This window comes from Callospermophilus lateralis, chromosome 14 (assembly GCF_048772815.1).
Source record: "Callospermophilus lateralis isolate mCalLat2 chromosome 14, mCalLat2.hap1, whole genome shotgun sequence".
NCBI classification, from domain to species: Eukaryota; Metazoa; Chordata; class Mammalia; order Rodentia; family Sciuridae; genus Callospermophilus; species Callospermophilus lateralis.
In genome coordinates this window covers 21,177,036-21,192,374 of record NC_135318.1, presented here as the reverse complement: position 1 = coordinate 21,192,374, position 15,339 = coordinate 21,177,036, and the positions used below count along the sequence as shown (strand labels likewise).

The following is a 15,339-nucleotide window of genomic DNA, read 5'->3' as shown; positions in this document are numbered from 1 at the left end:
AGTTGGCTGCCCAGATTACTTTTCCAGATTCATCTCTTGCGTCTCTTGTCTTTGCACCCTAGATACTTACCCCACTGAACCAATTACCATTTTCTAAACATATTCTTTCATGCCTCCTTATTTCTACATATGCCATTCTCTCTTCTAGAATATGCACATGTGAAGTACTCTGTGAAGTTATTTTTGATGCCTGAGGCAGAGCCAATTACACCCTTCCCATCCCTTAAAGAACCTTGAACACTCTTCTATTAGAGCATGTATCACTCTGAATTGCAATTAATTCTTTATACGCACCCCCCGCCATAATGTGAACTACTTCAAGGCAAAGACCACGTATGTTTTTGCTTATCATGGATTCCTCTGTACCCAGAGCAGTACCTGATCTCAGTGGGAGCTGAAAAAATATTTCTTGAATGAAGGAAATGAAAAAATAAGTGAAAACATGAGCCAATGAAAGAAGAAAGGGCTTAATTTCTCTTTTAATACCTCATACAGTGGTATGATACCCACCCACATTTGAATATTGCTTAATAACTGATTGCTGCATAAAATTCTGATTAAACCACAGGAGAGAACCCGAAACAATGGAGGGATCTGGAGTTATTTACTGAAGAAAAGTCATGGAAGCTGATTATCTATGGGGCAAAAAGGAAATAGGTTTTAAAAAGCCTATAAACTTCAGGGAAGTCGGGCCAAGATACACGTGACGAGGCAATCTGAGCTCCACTCGGGTCCAAGAACAAAGGGTTCCTAGTTTAAGCTATGGAAGGGTCTGTTCCAGAAAGCAGCTGGGCAGAATTTCCTCACACGAATACTCCTCCTTAATGTATGGGAAAAAGAAAAGAGCAAAACAAAACAAGCAAAGGCAGCAAAAGGGAATAATTAGTGTAAACAGTTTAGTTTTTTTTTTTTTTTTTTTTAATGCATTGGACAAACCCCAAAGAGAGAAAAAAAATGTTGTGGGATAAACATCTGTTCATTCGGAACATGACAGAGCCCTTGACAGGCTCTGCGGCCTGTCTGTGTCCTCATGTGCCCGAGGTTGCTATTTGTGCTTCCACAGCTCAGACAGCCCAGAAAGAGGCTTCTTCCCAGCCAGGATGCACTCTGCTGACACCAATGAGGGGGAGGGGTGGGTAACTCTCACTCAGGTGTGTTTGACACAATAAACACCACATGGAAGGGACAAGCAAATGTGTGTATGTGCAGAGCTGCCCTGTTCTATTTGTACAGGTTTCTACCTCTGCTATATTTTGCAGCTTACATGGAAGTGACCAGACAGGAGACTTTTAGAGGGACTGGTATTTACTCTCCAACCCTATGACTCTTGCTATCAGGATGTTAAGTACAAGTTGAAGGGGTCTGTTGACCCTTGTGTTCTACCACCAAGTTTAGGAGATTCTGTTAAGAAACGATCTCCCCGGAAAATTCTACAATTTTCCACATCAGCTGTTGGTTTCCACTTCCCCAAGTGAGTAGAGGAATGTAGCTTCAGCCTAGAGGTGAAGCTGGGTAGGAACGAGATACCTATTTTCAATGGTAAGAGTGTCCTTAGGGAAACACCTGCAGGGGGTTGATGGCCCGATTTTCATCCTCATGAAACCAGATCAGGCCATCTTAGAGCCTTGGGCAATGTAGGTCCATTTTCAAGGCCTCTGACCCAGTGTCCTCTGCTCAGCCCAGCCCACCTATAGGAGCACACAGTGGGGGCAGACTCCACCTCTTCCTTTCTTCTGGCTGTGTTCACAGCTTCCCTTGCTATACCATCCAATTTACCTCTCTTTTCTTTCTAAGGCCCAACTCTAGAAGTTTTTCATTATTCCCATGGTGAAATGTCTAACTGGCATTTTTGTAAATATCAGGCAGGGGTGACCACTTTATGATTCTTTCCCAGACCTTTGTTCCTAGCCCTGTGTGATCCACACAAGGACTTTATAGCCTTGATACCCACGGTGCCCTAGTTGTCTAAGTCACATGTGATTTGTTTCAGATACACATTTTCTAGGCCCTGCCTCAAGTCCAAAAAAATGTTCCCCTCACCTCCCTGTCCACAGCCATGTAGCTCTCTGGGTCTCCAAAGCCTCTGGGACAGTCAGCAACTGATGTATCCCATATAACACAAGAGACCACACTTGACAGAATCATTTTAAGAGTGTCCAGTTGGGGCTGTTAGGAAAGCTAATTATAAAACCTCTCCTGGTCTACCTGCTAAGGTGGCCACAGGAAGAACTGGCATAGACCTTCCCATCTAAAGAAGGTCATGAAGAATGCAGAGTGGCTGAGGCCAAGGAGCATCTGGAATGAGCAAGGATCTCACCAGACTGGCCAAGAAAGACAATTGCAACGTTTTGTCTTTGGGGCACCCCATTCTGTCTGTCCACACGCCCACAATAAGAAGTATGTATAAATAAAGGCATTAAGGACATATTTTGATTTTCTACAGAATCATGACTGAAAAACCAATTTATTCTTACACTTACGGATTGAATGGTTACTCTACAGTTTAATTTTATCTGGAGGAGGGGGGGCGGTGCTGACACCTAGGAGTTAAACAAATCTTTGTCACCAGAGGCCCATCACACAAATCTCGATGATATTTTAGGGGAACATGTATAGCTTTTCTTCACTTGTGGCTATAATTGCTGCTGGAGAAGCCCCAACATGTAAAGGTTGATGCTTCTGAATGTGCTGAAAGATGCTGGAACTAAACCATGCAATGACAGCTATCAAAATGTCACCAATGCAGTGTCATATTCAGTCAAGATGCTTAAAAATTCAAATGTTCTACTCATACTGTTCTAGCTGCACAAGGAAGAGATAACCTGGCTGTCGGTGGGGAATGAAATGAGGTGATGTGTTGTAACAGCACCACGTGAGGAGCCTTGCACCTTGTTGCCAAGCCAGGTAGAGCAGCTGTTAGTCCCCAGGTACTCTCTGTGGAATAGAACATGCCAGACTCTATTCTCCAGTTATACATGCTTTAATTCAATTAATCCTCATGCCCAGTTTACAGATTGCAAAACTAAGGCTGAGAGAGGTCAAGGAACTTTCCCAGAATTACACCTACTAAATACTGGAGATAGGATTCAAAACCAGGTCTGTCTGGCTTTGGAGCCTGATTTAACCATTCATTCAAGAATACAGTTTCTCACAAGCATCCTTCTACAGAAAACAGTACATTTTGGGCACCCTTTACATTTATTGCCCAAGTATGAATCACGGACTTCAGAACCTCAAGACTGTCCCCTCTTGGGCCTAGGCCTACTGGAGGACACACAAAAGCCAAAGTATAACATTTCAAGTTTCTAAATTCCCATTTCAATAATTACAACTCCAAGCTGCCTGGCCATACATTCAAAAGGTTTCCTTTGAAATCACTAGTCTTCATTCTAGGAATTAGGGATTGGTTTGAAGAGATGATTGCAGTTAATAAAATTTAAATTTACACTAATTGAGGCAGAGGAAACAGTATCGTCTAGTGAATTACATTTAAATGGAAAGCAAACAAAAGGATGTCCAAATGTTTAGTTCTGGGCCTATCAGAGTTTATCTCTGGCTCCAAATCAAATCAAGATCTCATCCCTCAGTTTACCCCAACTGCAAAATGGAAATAGAATGAGCTGCAGCTGTGCCAACTTGGCATATGTAACTGCTGTACAGGACATTTTGACCACAAAAGACCCATCTGGAGGGGGACAAGTGCCAAAAAGGACACATGCACCACTTGTGTTCCCTTTTGTACGGTGTGTGCAGGGCCTCAGCACTGCTCTGAAGTTTCAGGGTAAGATCCTGCCCAGCTCCACCACAGAGCTCTCACTATCCCTGGTTTGAAAAGTGGAAGGAGAGTGTGGATTCTAAGGAGTTCCAGAATAAAAGGAAGAAGGATCTTTGAGATACTTTGGAAGGTCGGGCCAAACCAGAGACTCTGAAAATGGGGAAAATAAAATAAAATTTCCTTGAGGGCCTATATCTAATTTCTGCTTTCCACCTACTCCCAGCCTAGCTCTTGCCCCCACTCCCCAGTACCAAGCTCTGACGTCTTTTGTTGTTGTTGTTGTTCTAATTAGTTATACATGCAATTGAATGCATTTTGACACATCATACATAAATGGAGTATAACTTCTCATTCTTCTGGTTGTGCATGGTATAGAGTTACACTGGTCATGTAATCACATATATACATAGGGTAATAATGTCCAATTTATCCTTTTGATCCCCCTACCCCCTTCCCTCCCCCTTCATTCCTCTCTAATCTAAAATACCTCTATTCTTTCCTAGCCCACCACCTTTATTGTGAGTTAGCATTCGCATATCAGAGAAAACATTTGACCTTTGGTTCTTTGGGTTTGGCTTATTTAACTTGGCATGATATTCTCCAGCTCCATCCATTTACTGGCAAATTCCATAATTCATTATTCTGTAAGACTGAGTAATAGTCCATTGTGTATATATACCATAGTTTGTTTATTCATTCATCTGTTGAAAAGCACCTAGGTTGGTTCCATAGTTTAGCTATTATGAATTGAGCTGCTATAAATATTGATGTGGCTGCATCACTATAGTATGCTGATTTTAAGTTCTTTGAATATAAACTGAGGACTGGGATAACTGGGTCAAATGATGGTTCCACTCCAAGATTTCTGAGGAATTTCCATATTGCTTTCCCTAGTGGTTGCACCAATTTGCTGTCCTACCAGCAATGTGCCAACCTCTGGAGTCTTTTGGATCAGAAACAGGTTCAGGCTCTGTTGTGGCTTGGATATGAGGAGACCCCCAGTAAGCTCCTGTATTAATGCAGGAATGTTCAGAGGTGAAATGATTAGATTTTGAGAGCTGTAACTTAATCAGTGGATTTGAAAGGGCTGCAACAGTGGTAACTATAGGCAGGTGGGGCATAGCTGGAAGACACAGTTCTCTGGGGGTGCACCCCTGGGGATTGTCTCTTATCCCTCTGGCTCCTCCTTTCCTTCTCTTCTTCCTGGCTGCCATGAGCTGGGCAGCTTTCTTTCACCATGACCTTCTGCCATGATGTTCTGCCTCACCTTCGGCTCACAGGGATGGAGCTGGCTAACGATGGATTAAATCTGTGATAAACCTCCTTTAAATTGTCCCAATAATGAAAACCTAACATCGGCTCTGAATGGACCACCAGCTTCCTCTAGCCCTTAGTCCCTTTGGAGCCACCCAGGAACCCTAGAGTCATAGAGCAGCCTCCAGGTTCCGGCAATTCAAACCCTGAGTGTGCCAGCCAGTGCTCCTCTCCCCAAAAGGGAAACAGTTGAGCATGTGCTCTCTGCTCCACAATACATTCTTTAAATGCTTTATAAGCCACTTAAAAAGAAAACTGCCTACCCTTAATTCCCTGAAGATGTCTGGCTGGATTAAACAATTTCTCAGTTATGTGCCTTTCCTCTAATGGGAATCTGTTGGAAAGTTGGCTCTGCACAACTGGAAAACTTGGGACCATCACAAGTAAGCATTAATAAATTGACAGAGAACCTTGCTTCAGAGTTTAACTTTGTAGTAGTCCTGAGAAATTTAACTAAATTATGCTATGTCTTTAAAAAAGTGTGGAAAGTAGAAATTTTTCATGTATCGGATTCTGACAACTTGTATGCAGACCACAAACTTTTGTACTTTCCAGACTCTACTTCTTTCTACACTTCTCTTTCTAACACCCACCCCATCACATCCTTTGTTCATCTGCCCACATTATTTTACTACTATGTCCCACCTCCCTACTCTTAGAGGAGGAAAAAAAAAAAAGAAGAAAATGAAATAGTTATGTGTCCCTTTCCATGTTCACGTAATTCAGTTTTCTTAAATATATATATATATATGTGTGTGTGTATATAAATATATATATAATTTGCAAGTGCAAATGCTTTGCTTGTTGCGCCCCCACCACCAAAAAAAAAAGTTACCAAGCATTCAGAAAGTCTTTCCTTTGGATTCAACTTTTTATTAGGAATAATGGAACGAAATGCAAATAACGAAATCCCACAAAAAACGAAACCCCACATCTATAGGACTGTGTGCCCCACACAATATGAGAAGGTGAGTACGCACAGGCATCCTGGAAGTGCTGCCTGTCAGTCCAACATGGTAGCTGAGAACAGGGGGGAATGCTCTCATTACAGCATGTGGCAAGAGATGTTAATAGAGGTGGGTGAGAGTCTGAGGGACACAGAGGGGCATTGGCTGCCACCCTAACACAGAGAGCACAAATCACCTAAGCTCTGTGCACAGGGGCTAGTCGAAACTGAGTATACGGAAAACAATCATTCTTTAAATCTTAGGCAGAATTTTTAATTTCTGCCAGAATCACTCCTGATTAAACACACTAGTCCACTCATGATATCCTGAAAAATGCCAGGGGAACTCTTACCTCCGTTCCTAGTTCACACGTCCCTTCAGCCTGGAATGTTCACCCTTTCCTTCACCTACTGGAAAATTTTTATACCTCCTTCATGGTTCCATTTAGATGTTGCCCCTTATGTGAGTCCCTCTTGGACCCCCTAGCAGATGGGGTTCCTAGCTCTCTCTACTGGGTGGCTCTGGGTGCACATCTCCAGTCAGAAATCAGTGCATAGTCCCACTTAGGTATACTGCTGTGCTTACTTCTGCCAGTAGACCAAGTTCTTCTTGAGACTGGATGTGGTCATCCTTATTCCATTACCTGATCCCCTCCCAAACAGTATCAATAGAGTACCTGGCATGGGAGATTAAATGATGCTAGGGAAAGACTACTAGGAGATGCACTTGAGAAAGGCTGCTGGAATGAATGAATATCTATACTTCACGTTTCCTCTCAAACAAACAAACAAAACCCATAAGATGATTTGACATAGATTACTCAGAATGAATGAATTTCAGATCAACTTGTTTTTGATTTCAGCCATTCAAGTGAAAAGAGAACCTTATGGATGATGTTAAGGCTCAAAAAAATTCCTAAGGCATAAACTATAAGCATAATTGTGTCTGTCAGACAGCTTAAATCACCAGCAATAACTTCAGAGAAAAGAAAAAAAAATCTTTAATGAGAACAAACAAAAATGTTCTACTTTGTCAACTATAGATTGTTTTTTTTAATTTTAAAAAACCTCCCACAAACCTTATGTAAAAATTCAAAACATAAATTATCCAATAATAAATAATATGAATGTAGGCAAAGCTGTATTAGGCAAGAAGGATCAATAAGTAGAAGAGAAGTCCCAAGCTATTTTGGTCTGAGAATGAATGTGAAAGAATGTGACTTTCAAATAATGATGGAAACAGAGGATTAGGTCAAGTCAGAGTGCAAATTTAAGCGTGGATATTGTCAGTTATAAGAGATGAATGCTCCTAGGAACTCTTACTGGGAACAAGGCACAGAGATCCAAAAAGTTGGCGCAGAGGGCCATACCAGGACTCTGCATTAGGGCCATGCTGAGGCAGACAGTAGAGTTAGCTTAGCAAGACAATACTTTTAACTTTCCTGTTATGATGAATGCTATACAAGTAGTCATTTCTGTTTTTCCTTCAGATCTCTGTACTTTCTTCCTATGGGAGGCTTTTCATTGAGTTAATCTAAGTAGTTTTACTATCTTGTTGATTTAAACCTGATACCATTTTTTTTTTTTTTTTGGTGTTGGGGGGGGTTGTTCTGGGGATTGAATCCAGGGCTTTGTGCATGCGGGGCAAGCACTCTACCAACTGAGCTATATCCCCAGCCCCAAATATTTTCTTTTTATTTTGAATTGCAATCTCATAGGTGAGGGTAAATATCATTCCATATTCATCAATAGTTCTATTTCTTCTTTTGTACCTGGAATGACATTATTCTTTGTCTTTTTACCTGCTTGGATTTTAAATGTTCTTATGACTGATTTATATAGAAAGGGTACTAACTTTCAGATACATATATATGCACACATACATATGCACACATACATATGGATGTGTGTGTGTGTGTGTGTGTATAATTTTATTTTTAAATTTTTTTGGTACTGGGCATTGAACCCAGGGGCACTTTACCACTGAGCCACATCCCTAACACCACCACCCCCTTTTTATAAATTCACTAAGTTGCTTAGGACCTTGCTAAGTTTTTGAGGGTGTCTTTAAACTCACGATCCTCCTGCCTCACCTCCCAAGTCACTGGGATTACAAGCATGTGCCTTGGTGCCCAGCCTTGCTTATATTTTTGATAGATATTTTTCCAGTGAGCTTGCTTTTTAATTGTTTCCATGATATATCTGAAACAAAGAAGAAAAGCTCATCTTAAAAAAATGGATACATTACTCACAATTATATATCAGCAGTGGCCTGAGATTAGAACCCAGCCCCATCTGATGCCACGGCCCATGTCCTTAAGTAATTTGCTGAAAAAATTAATAAATTTGGGTGCAAATTTGATTGATGAGAAGGGGTCATAATTGGGAACACCAGTTAAAGTATTTTCTTTTTGGTTTCATCAGAGCTGGGCTTTTCTGTGCTAGCAAAGCATGCCCATCCATAGGAGCCCACCACTTTTCACCTACTGTTTCATATACGCTATGTGTAAAAATCAAATAGCTAAACTAAGTTTTGCAGGGCAGTATAAAACAAAATGACTGACTGTGTTTTTAAAATAGGGTCTTCAGCTTTCAGATTCCCTTCCTTGAGTCCAGGGATTGAGGCTCTTTCCAAGGGGTTGCCAGAGTCTCACCTTTGGCTAAGTGGGTTTTTTCCAGGGGACTAGCAATACTCCCTTCCCATAGGAGGCACTTGATAAATGTTTGTTGAAGATGATGAAATATTTTTCTCCAGTTTTCTAAACTGCTCAGGCGAAACTTTTCCAGCCAAGTTACAGAGATGGAAATTTTCCATACACAGGGAAATAACTGAGGTATTATTTTTATTAGGGAAAAAAAATCATACAGTTTTCTTTAAGTAAAAGAGCATACTATTTTCATTCTCACAGAAGTCTAAAAATTATAGATTAATACATTTGTTTCTAAAAAGAAATACATAATTCACTTAAAAAGTAAAGCTGGCTATGAAACACATTTCTATCAATTGAACTGAATGGAATGAATCATATTCTCCCATTAAGTTAAGTTCCACTTAAAATTGTATAATATAGAATGAAATTTGGCCTACTACTCACATGTCTCTGAACTACTTTAAATTGATTTAATAAAAACATATTTCATATAAGACACAAAGTTAAAATTCCAAATAAAAATAATCCCATACGTCGTCTGCATTGATAATAGACCTATAGTAAGATTAGCCTTGATGGTCTTTGAAATTCACCCTATAATCCTTCTCTCTTAACATAAATTCTCTTTTCTAAAAGTTTTCTAAAATCAATGATTTGGTAGGATCACTCCTGATAGCTTATTTACATTCTAGGGGAAGACTACTCAGGAACTATTAATAACTTTCTTTAAATGGTCTATGAAGGACTGTAATTCATGAATATTTATAACTTGCTTATTCTATGACTACTACCTGCCAGGTTTTATAGTCAGCAGTGGGTATATAAATGTAAATAACATATCAAAATATGTGGTCTCAAGAATCTCCTAAGTAGATAGGTAGAAAAATAATTTTAATTCAATAGGTTATACAACAACTATTATTGAGCATAAACAGCCAAACAGAAGCATAAAAAAAAGGTGTTTCTAAAACTAAATGGTAGAAGAGTGGTAAGAAATGATCAAGAGCAGGTGACATTTGAGATCAATCTTTTTTTAAATATATTTTTTATAACTTTATTTTATTTATTTATTTTTTATGTGGTGCTGAGGATGCAACCTGTGCTTCACCCATGCTAGACAAGCGCACTGCCACTGAGCTACAGCCCAGCCCCTTGAGATCAATCTTAAAGGAGGAATAGAAGTTAACAAGGAAGACAGAATTATGAGCAGAGAAAATCCAAAATAGCTTTTATCATGCTAACTTTCTTAACTCTGGGTGTAGGTACTCATGAAAATACATTTGCAGGATTATTTCACCAATAAATCTAATTGAATTACTCTACTTTTTTTCTCAGATAAAGAGGTAGACCTACAATAACAAAGTGACCTAGAACATAGAGATAAATATTTTGCCTAAATGCAGGTATTCCACATTATTAAATTTTTATACACGAAACAATAATTGCACACTTTCTGCCTCTGCCTCTGATAATCTAACAGGAAATCCCCTGGAACAGCAACCGAGCCACCTATGGCTGACAGCCCCATCTGGTGGTTGATGTGGGGAATCTGGTTGTGGAATTTGGTAGTTTGGTCTTCCTTTCCCCCTACTTCTTTTCTAGAAGAATGAGGAAAGCATTTTATCTTTTGTCTATACTTTCTCCAGTATCCCCAACACCTGCCCCTTAGCAAACAAATATCTGTTTATAGATTCTCAGTAGCCATTTGTAGAACCAAGCTATTTTGATAAAAAATCATCAACACAAGGCTTTTGTATGGTCCCTGCCATGTTACCCTAGCACTTTAACATCTATTATCTCGCACCTTTAGCTTGGTCATCTTAGAATGAAGAAGGGAGGAAATGATGCATAACCACCAGGATCCTCATTTGCTTGCATCAAAATACAGTGTGCTCCATTAGGAGATGACCCCTGTGTGCTGTTCAATTGTTTGCTGAACAAAGTAAATAAATTTTCTATCTTTTCTCTTCAGATTCTTCTTAACTTATCTTAGGAATTGCTCTTCATTTTATCTGTAAGGCTGGTGGCACCAAAAATCATGCATAAGAGGTATCATGCTATTTACACATATACTTGAAGCTGAGTTTTTAGCTCAGATGACCAAGCTAAATGTGAGGATAGAGAGGTGCAGAATGTCCCAGCCTTTCAAAATACCTATATTTGCTTGAATCCTGAAATGAAAAGTTTAGATACTGAGAAATAAATCAAGTCACACACACACACAAAAAACAACAACAACAACAACAACAAAAAAAAACCTGTGAGGATAGTGGGTTGGGGCTGTAGCTGAGTGATAGAATGCTTGCCTAGCATGTGTGAGGCCCTGGGATTCAAACCTCAGCACCACATAAAAACAAACAAATGAAATAAAGGTGTTGTGAAGAAAAATTCTTAAAAAAAAAAACAAAAAAAAAAAAACTGGGAGAATAAGAAACCATCCACTTCTTCAGCTGCTGAAGTGATTAAAACAAAAAATTCAATATTCTAGAAGTCTCCAAGTACCTTTTCTTTATCCTTTGATTTAGCCTGCTTTTTCAAAAGTTTTCTACCTTCAAAATTTTAAAAAATGGATTCAATTCTTTTTTCTGGAAAATTTAAATACTTAAGTTGTATTAGCTTATAAAAGTAAAAGAGTGAGAAAGGAGGTAATAGGAAGAATACAGAGAAAACAATTGGGAGAACATTTAAAAGGTAGGAATAGCAAGGAAATATTATAGGGTCAAAAATTAGGTTTTATTAAAGAAAGAAAACTGAGAAGAAAAAATGGTGATAACTAAAACAAGGTCTGTGACGTATCTCAACTGATTCTCAATTCTATTTAATTCATTTAATATATACTTGTTTGAGAAAGGAAGTAAAGCCCCAAATATAAGAACTCTACACATGGCTCAATTGTTGTCACATCTCCCATAAACATGTTCAGTGCCATTTTGAGCAATTCTTCTTTTTAAAATATATTTTTAGTTGTAGATGGACACAGTAACTTTATTTATTTATTTATATGTGGTGCTGATGATGGAACCCAGTGCCTCACAAATGCTAAGCAAGCGCTGTACCACTGAGCCACAACCCCAGCCCCTTGAACAATTCTTTTATTTAAACTTTCACTACTATCACAAGTATCTTGTCCAGGAAAACAATCACATGGCCTGTCCATGTGATCTTTAAGACACTTGTAGTTGTTATTGTTTAGAACTTTGAGTCTAGAAATGATTAAAAAATAAGGAAGATCAGAGAAAGGTGAATGAAGAAGCCAGAATAATATAGGATTTAATACATAGAAATGCTAGTAAGAAAAATGATGGTGTTTTCCAGGCCAACACCTCTAGCTATTAAGGCATTAATTATAGTAACCAGATATAGCTGTTTGCACTGAGGATATTCTGCAATGCCAAAACAGCGAACTCCCCCTACACCTACTGCTCCAATGCCCCAAATTACAAAGGTTCCCTCTGAAAGATTCCATTTCTCCAGCTGAATGTGTCACTATCCAAGAGAAGTGTCTAAGCTAAATTTTCATACTCAGCTTTAGATTTTGAAGCTATAAAATGAGGAACTTAACACTGACCTCTCTTGCCAAGGTGCTGCATACTTTGTTTAATATGGCACTTTAAGGCCTCAGTTTAAAGACACTTGAGAAGTACAAAGTATCATTATCTTAATTACTATTATTATAAGGCTCCAGAGCTTAGACTAGCTATATTCTAATGTCTAATGTACTAAGTAGTCATCTATGACCCAGAAAGGTGATTTCCAAGTGTCACGTGTAGGTCCGTTGTCTTTACATATCTCTAAAGAGCCAGGCCCAGGAGGCATGAGGCAGACCTGTGACCTGGGCTTTGGTGATATTGCTGGAGTCTTTCTCTGTAACTTTGCTGAATCCCAGGGAATGTTTGGCCCCCTTCTCCTTCTCAGGAGTGATCTTTTGAGAATTCAAATAAAAGGCAGACTTGAAGAAAGGCCAAAACTGAATGTTCTGGAGAAAATCAGGTACTAACTTCCAAATAAATAAGAACTGAGCCAACTTCAAGGCAGATGTTCTCAAAGTTTACTATTTATTCAATTCCCTATGAAGTTCTTGAAAATGCTGATTCCTGAGCTCCAAAATTTCTAATCTGGTAGGTCTGGGATGGGTTCAAGGAATCTATACTACTACCAAGTTCCCAAGGCTGATCTTCAGGTACACTTACTGCCCACCTGAAACACTGCTTTGGGTCCAGAAAGCCAGCTAATAAGATAGCAAAATTCTGACTTAACATATCAACAAAGATTTATTAGTCTGAAAGACAGCAACACCAAGTGAAACATTACTTTTAAACACAGATTCAACTAAATAGCAACTATAGACTACGACTTGGACTACAAATTCCAAATTCTTGACCAAGTCAAAAATGAGAAATTGTTTCCCAAAATGCCTTATCAGGAAATTCCCATGCATATGATCAGAATGCAGCAGAAGAAAAGCCTTTTAGATAGCAAAAGTAGCTGTTACCTATTTTATACTGTGTTTTCAAATATACCAACCATCAGTCCAGAAAACAGGTGTAGCAAACAATGCCCAATAAAGAAAGCAAACAAGAAAAAAAAAAAGCAATTTGTGAATAAGCCTCTATAAGAAGGAGCATCCAAGGAATAGGATCCAAAATCCAAATGTGTTTTTGCATTCTTAAATGCTAAAGTCATGGAGAGAGAGAGGGAAAAAAAACTTGAAGCAAAATGTTATGAGGTGTTAATGTATCAAAGTGTTACCCACTAAGAATAACACACAAAACTGCTCAAGTGATTACTGCAAGGTTTTATTACAAATAGGGATAGGAGAGATGTAGCTGAATGAAGAGGATGGTTTTGCAGAACAACTATCCATCCCTCATTCCCCAACTAAATTAAAGACTGAGCTATTGGCAAGGAACAGCTCATAAACTTTATGTTAAACTCCTGGCATAAATCACTAGTCAGAAGAAGTGGATCTGTAATTAGACTCAATGCCTGGTAGCTTTAAGATTCTGCTCAGATCACACCTCTCCCATGAAGCCTTCCCTTCCTCAACTCCACAAGAGAAATTCACCAGGGATGACAATACTGGTTTTGGTATTCTGGTACCATTCTATTTTTATAAGCCCACATATCAGTATTGCTGTTGGTGTGACAGCACGATTTCAGAGTGGGTGAGCAGCTCTTCCTTGGCTCTCTCCAGTTCAAGGCGCTCTCCGATTCTTCCCCCGCCTGTTCCTGCCTCCCTAGCCACTCACCCAGACACCTTCACTGTCAAGCAGTGAGGCTCTAGTCCCTCCTTACCTCTCAACTCCTGCATTCCCCTCCACACACCAAAAACAAAGACAAACAAAAATGCTGAGGCTAGACTTGAGAGAGGAAAAAGATTCCTTGAAGTTGAGTGACCTTCTCCCTGGGGAAGGTTTGGCTCAGATGGAAACCAAAGCTGTGATCAGGGCAAACATATTTTAAAGCCCTGTGGTGAATGACCTGGAAGTCCCAGGGGACCTGGGCAGAGGGGCTTAAAGCCCTTAGCTGAGGGTACATACGGGCACATAGCTCTTCATTAATGAGGTAGGTTGTTGGGCTTCAGGTATGATCTTCTGAGAATGGAGGAGCAGAGCTATGGGCACTGTTAGAGCTTAAATGGAAAACACGACACTCAGAATGTTGACTCATGTGCTCTAGCATGATGAATTCATTTGGATTACTCTATTTAAAGCCATTAAAAAAAATAAAAACAGCTACTGGCAGATGAGGTTTATCACTTATTCGCAGTCTGAGTATATAATCTGGTTGCCACCCCAGGCAAACCTGACCACTCTCTAGGGAGGCGTCAGTGTTCATGAAATGAGGAGAAATCTCTATTTAAAAACTACCGACAACCAAAGGGTCCAAAGTTTCAAAAAGGGCCTGAAAGCTCTCCTTTCCAAGAAAAAGTTTGAACTGAATTTTCTACTTAGGGAAATCCAGCAATATATTAGGTAGCCAATACAAAAAAATTTAATTTATTAAGGAAGGGACCAAATTTTAGTAAAGTATTTCTATCTTGTGACAAATTATAGTTGTTTTCATGTTTATTGTATATTAGTAGACAGTTGTTATAGCTCAGTAACTTACAATTTTATAAAAATATGACTGGGACTGGGGATATAGCCAGGCCTCTGAGAGTGGTTACCATGGGGTCCCTATCAAAAACTGTAATTGGCAAGGACACTGGAGTCCATGGAGTCAGAGAAGGCCAGGCTTCAATATCCCTCTACTTTGCACTTGTAGTGTAAGTTACTTAGCTTGGTCTGAGCCACAGTTTCTTCACTTGTAAAACATAAATCATCACCTACTTCATACAGTTTTTGCAAGGATGAAATGAGGTCATATATACAAAGAGTATACAACCCAATGTCTGGTTCACATGAGCTCCTCAAAGAAATTTGTTTCCTTCTTTTCCTCTTTTGCTATTACTGTTAATATTTTAGACAAGTAATTTAACCAGCCTTCCCTATATAATGGAAGATAATATATGCTTTGGATGAAAAGACACTATATAAAACAAAATATGATTATTAACCATCAAGATGAATACCTGAAGGCATTCATTCACTTTATAAAATATGCAAAGGTACCAATTCACTAATAAATATGCTACAGCAGAGCTTGTCCTA

General features: G+C 39.2%; 1 protein-coding gene across 1 annotated transcript in view; it reads right to left on the bottom strand.

Moving 5' to 3' along the window:
• The window catches only part of Babam2 (BRISC and BRCA1 A complex member 2), a 392,625-nt gene that overhangs the window by 140,205 nt on the left and 237,081 nt on the right, over positions 1-15,339 (bottom strand). The gene's annotated exons all lie outside the window — the stretch shown is intronic.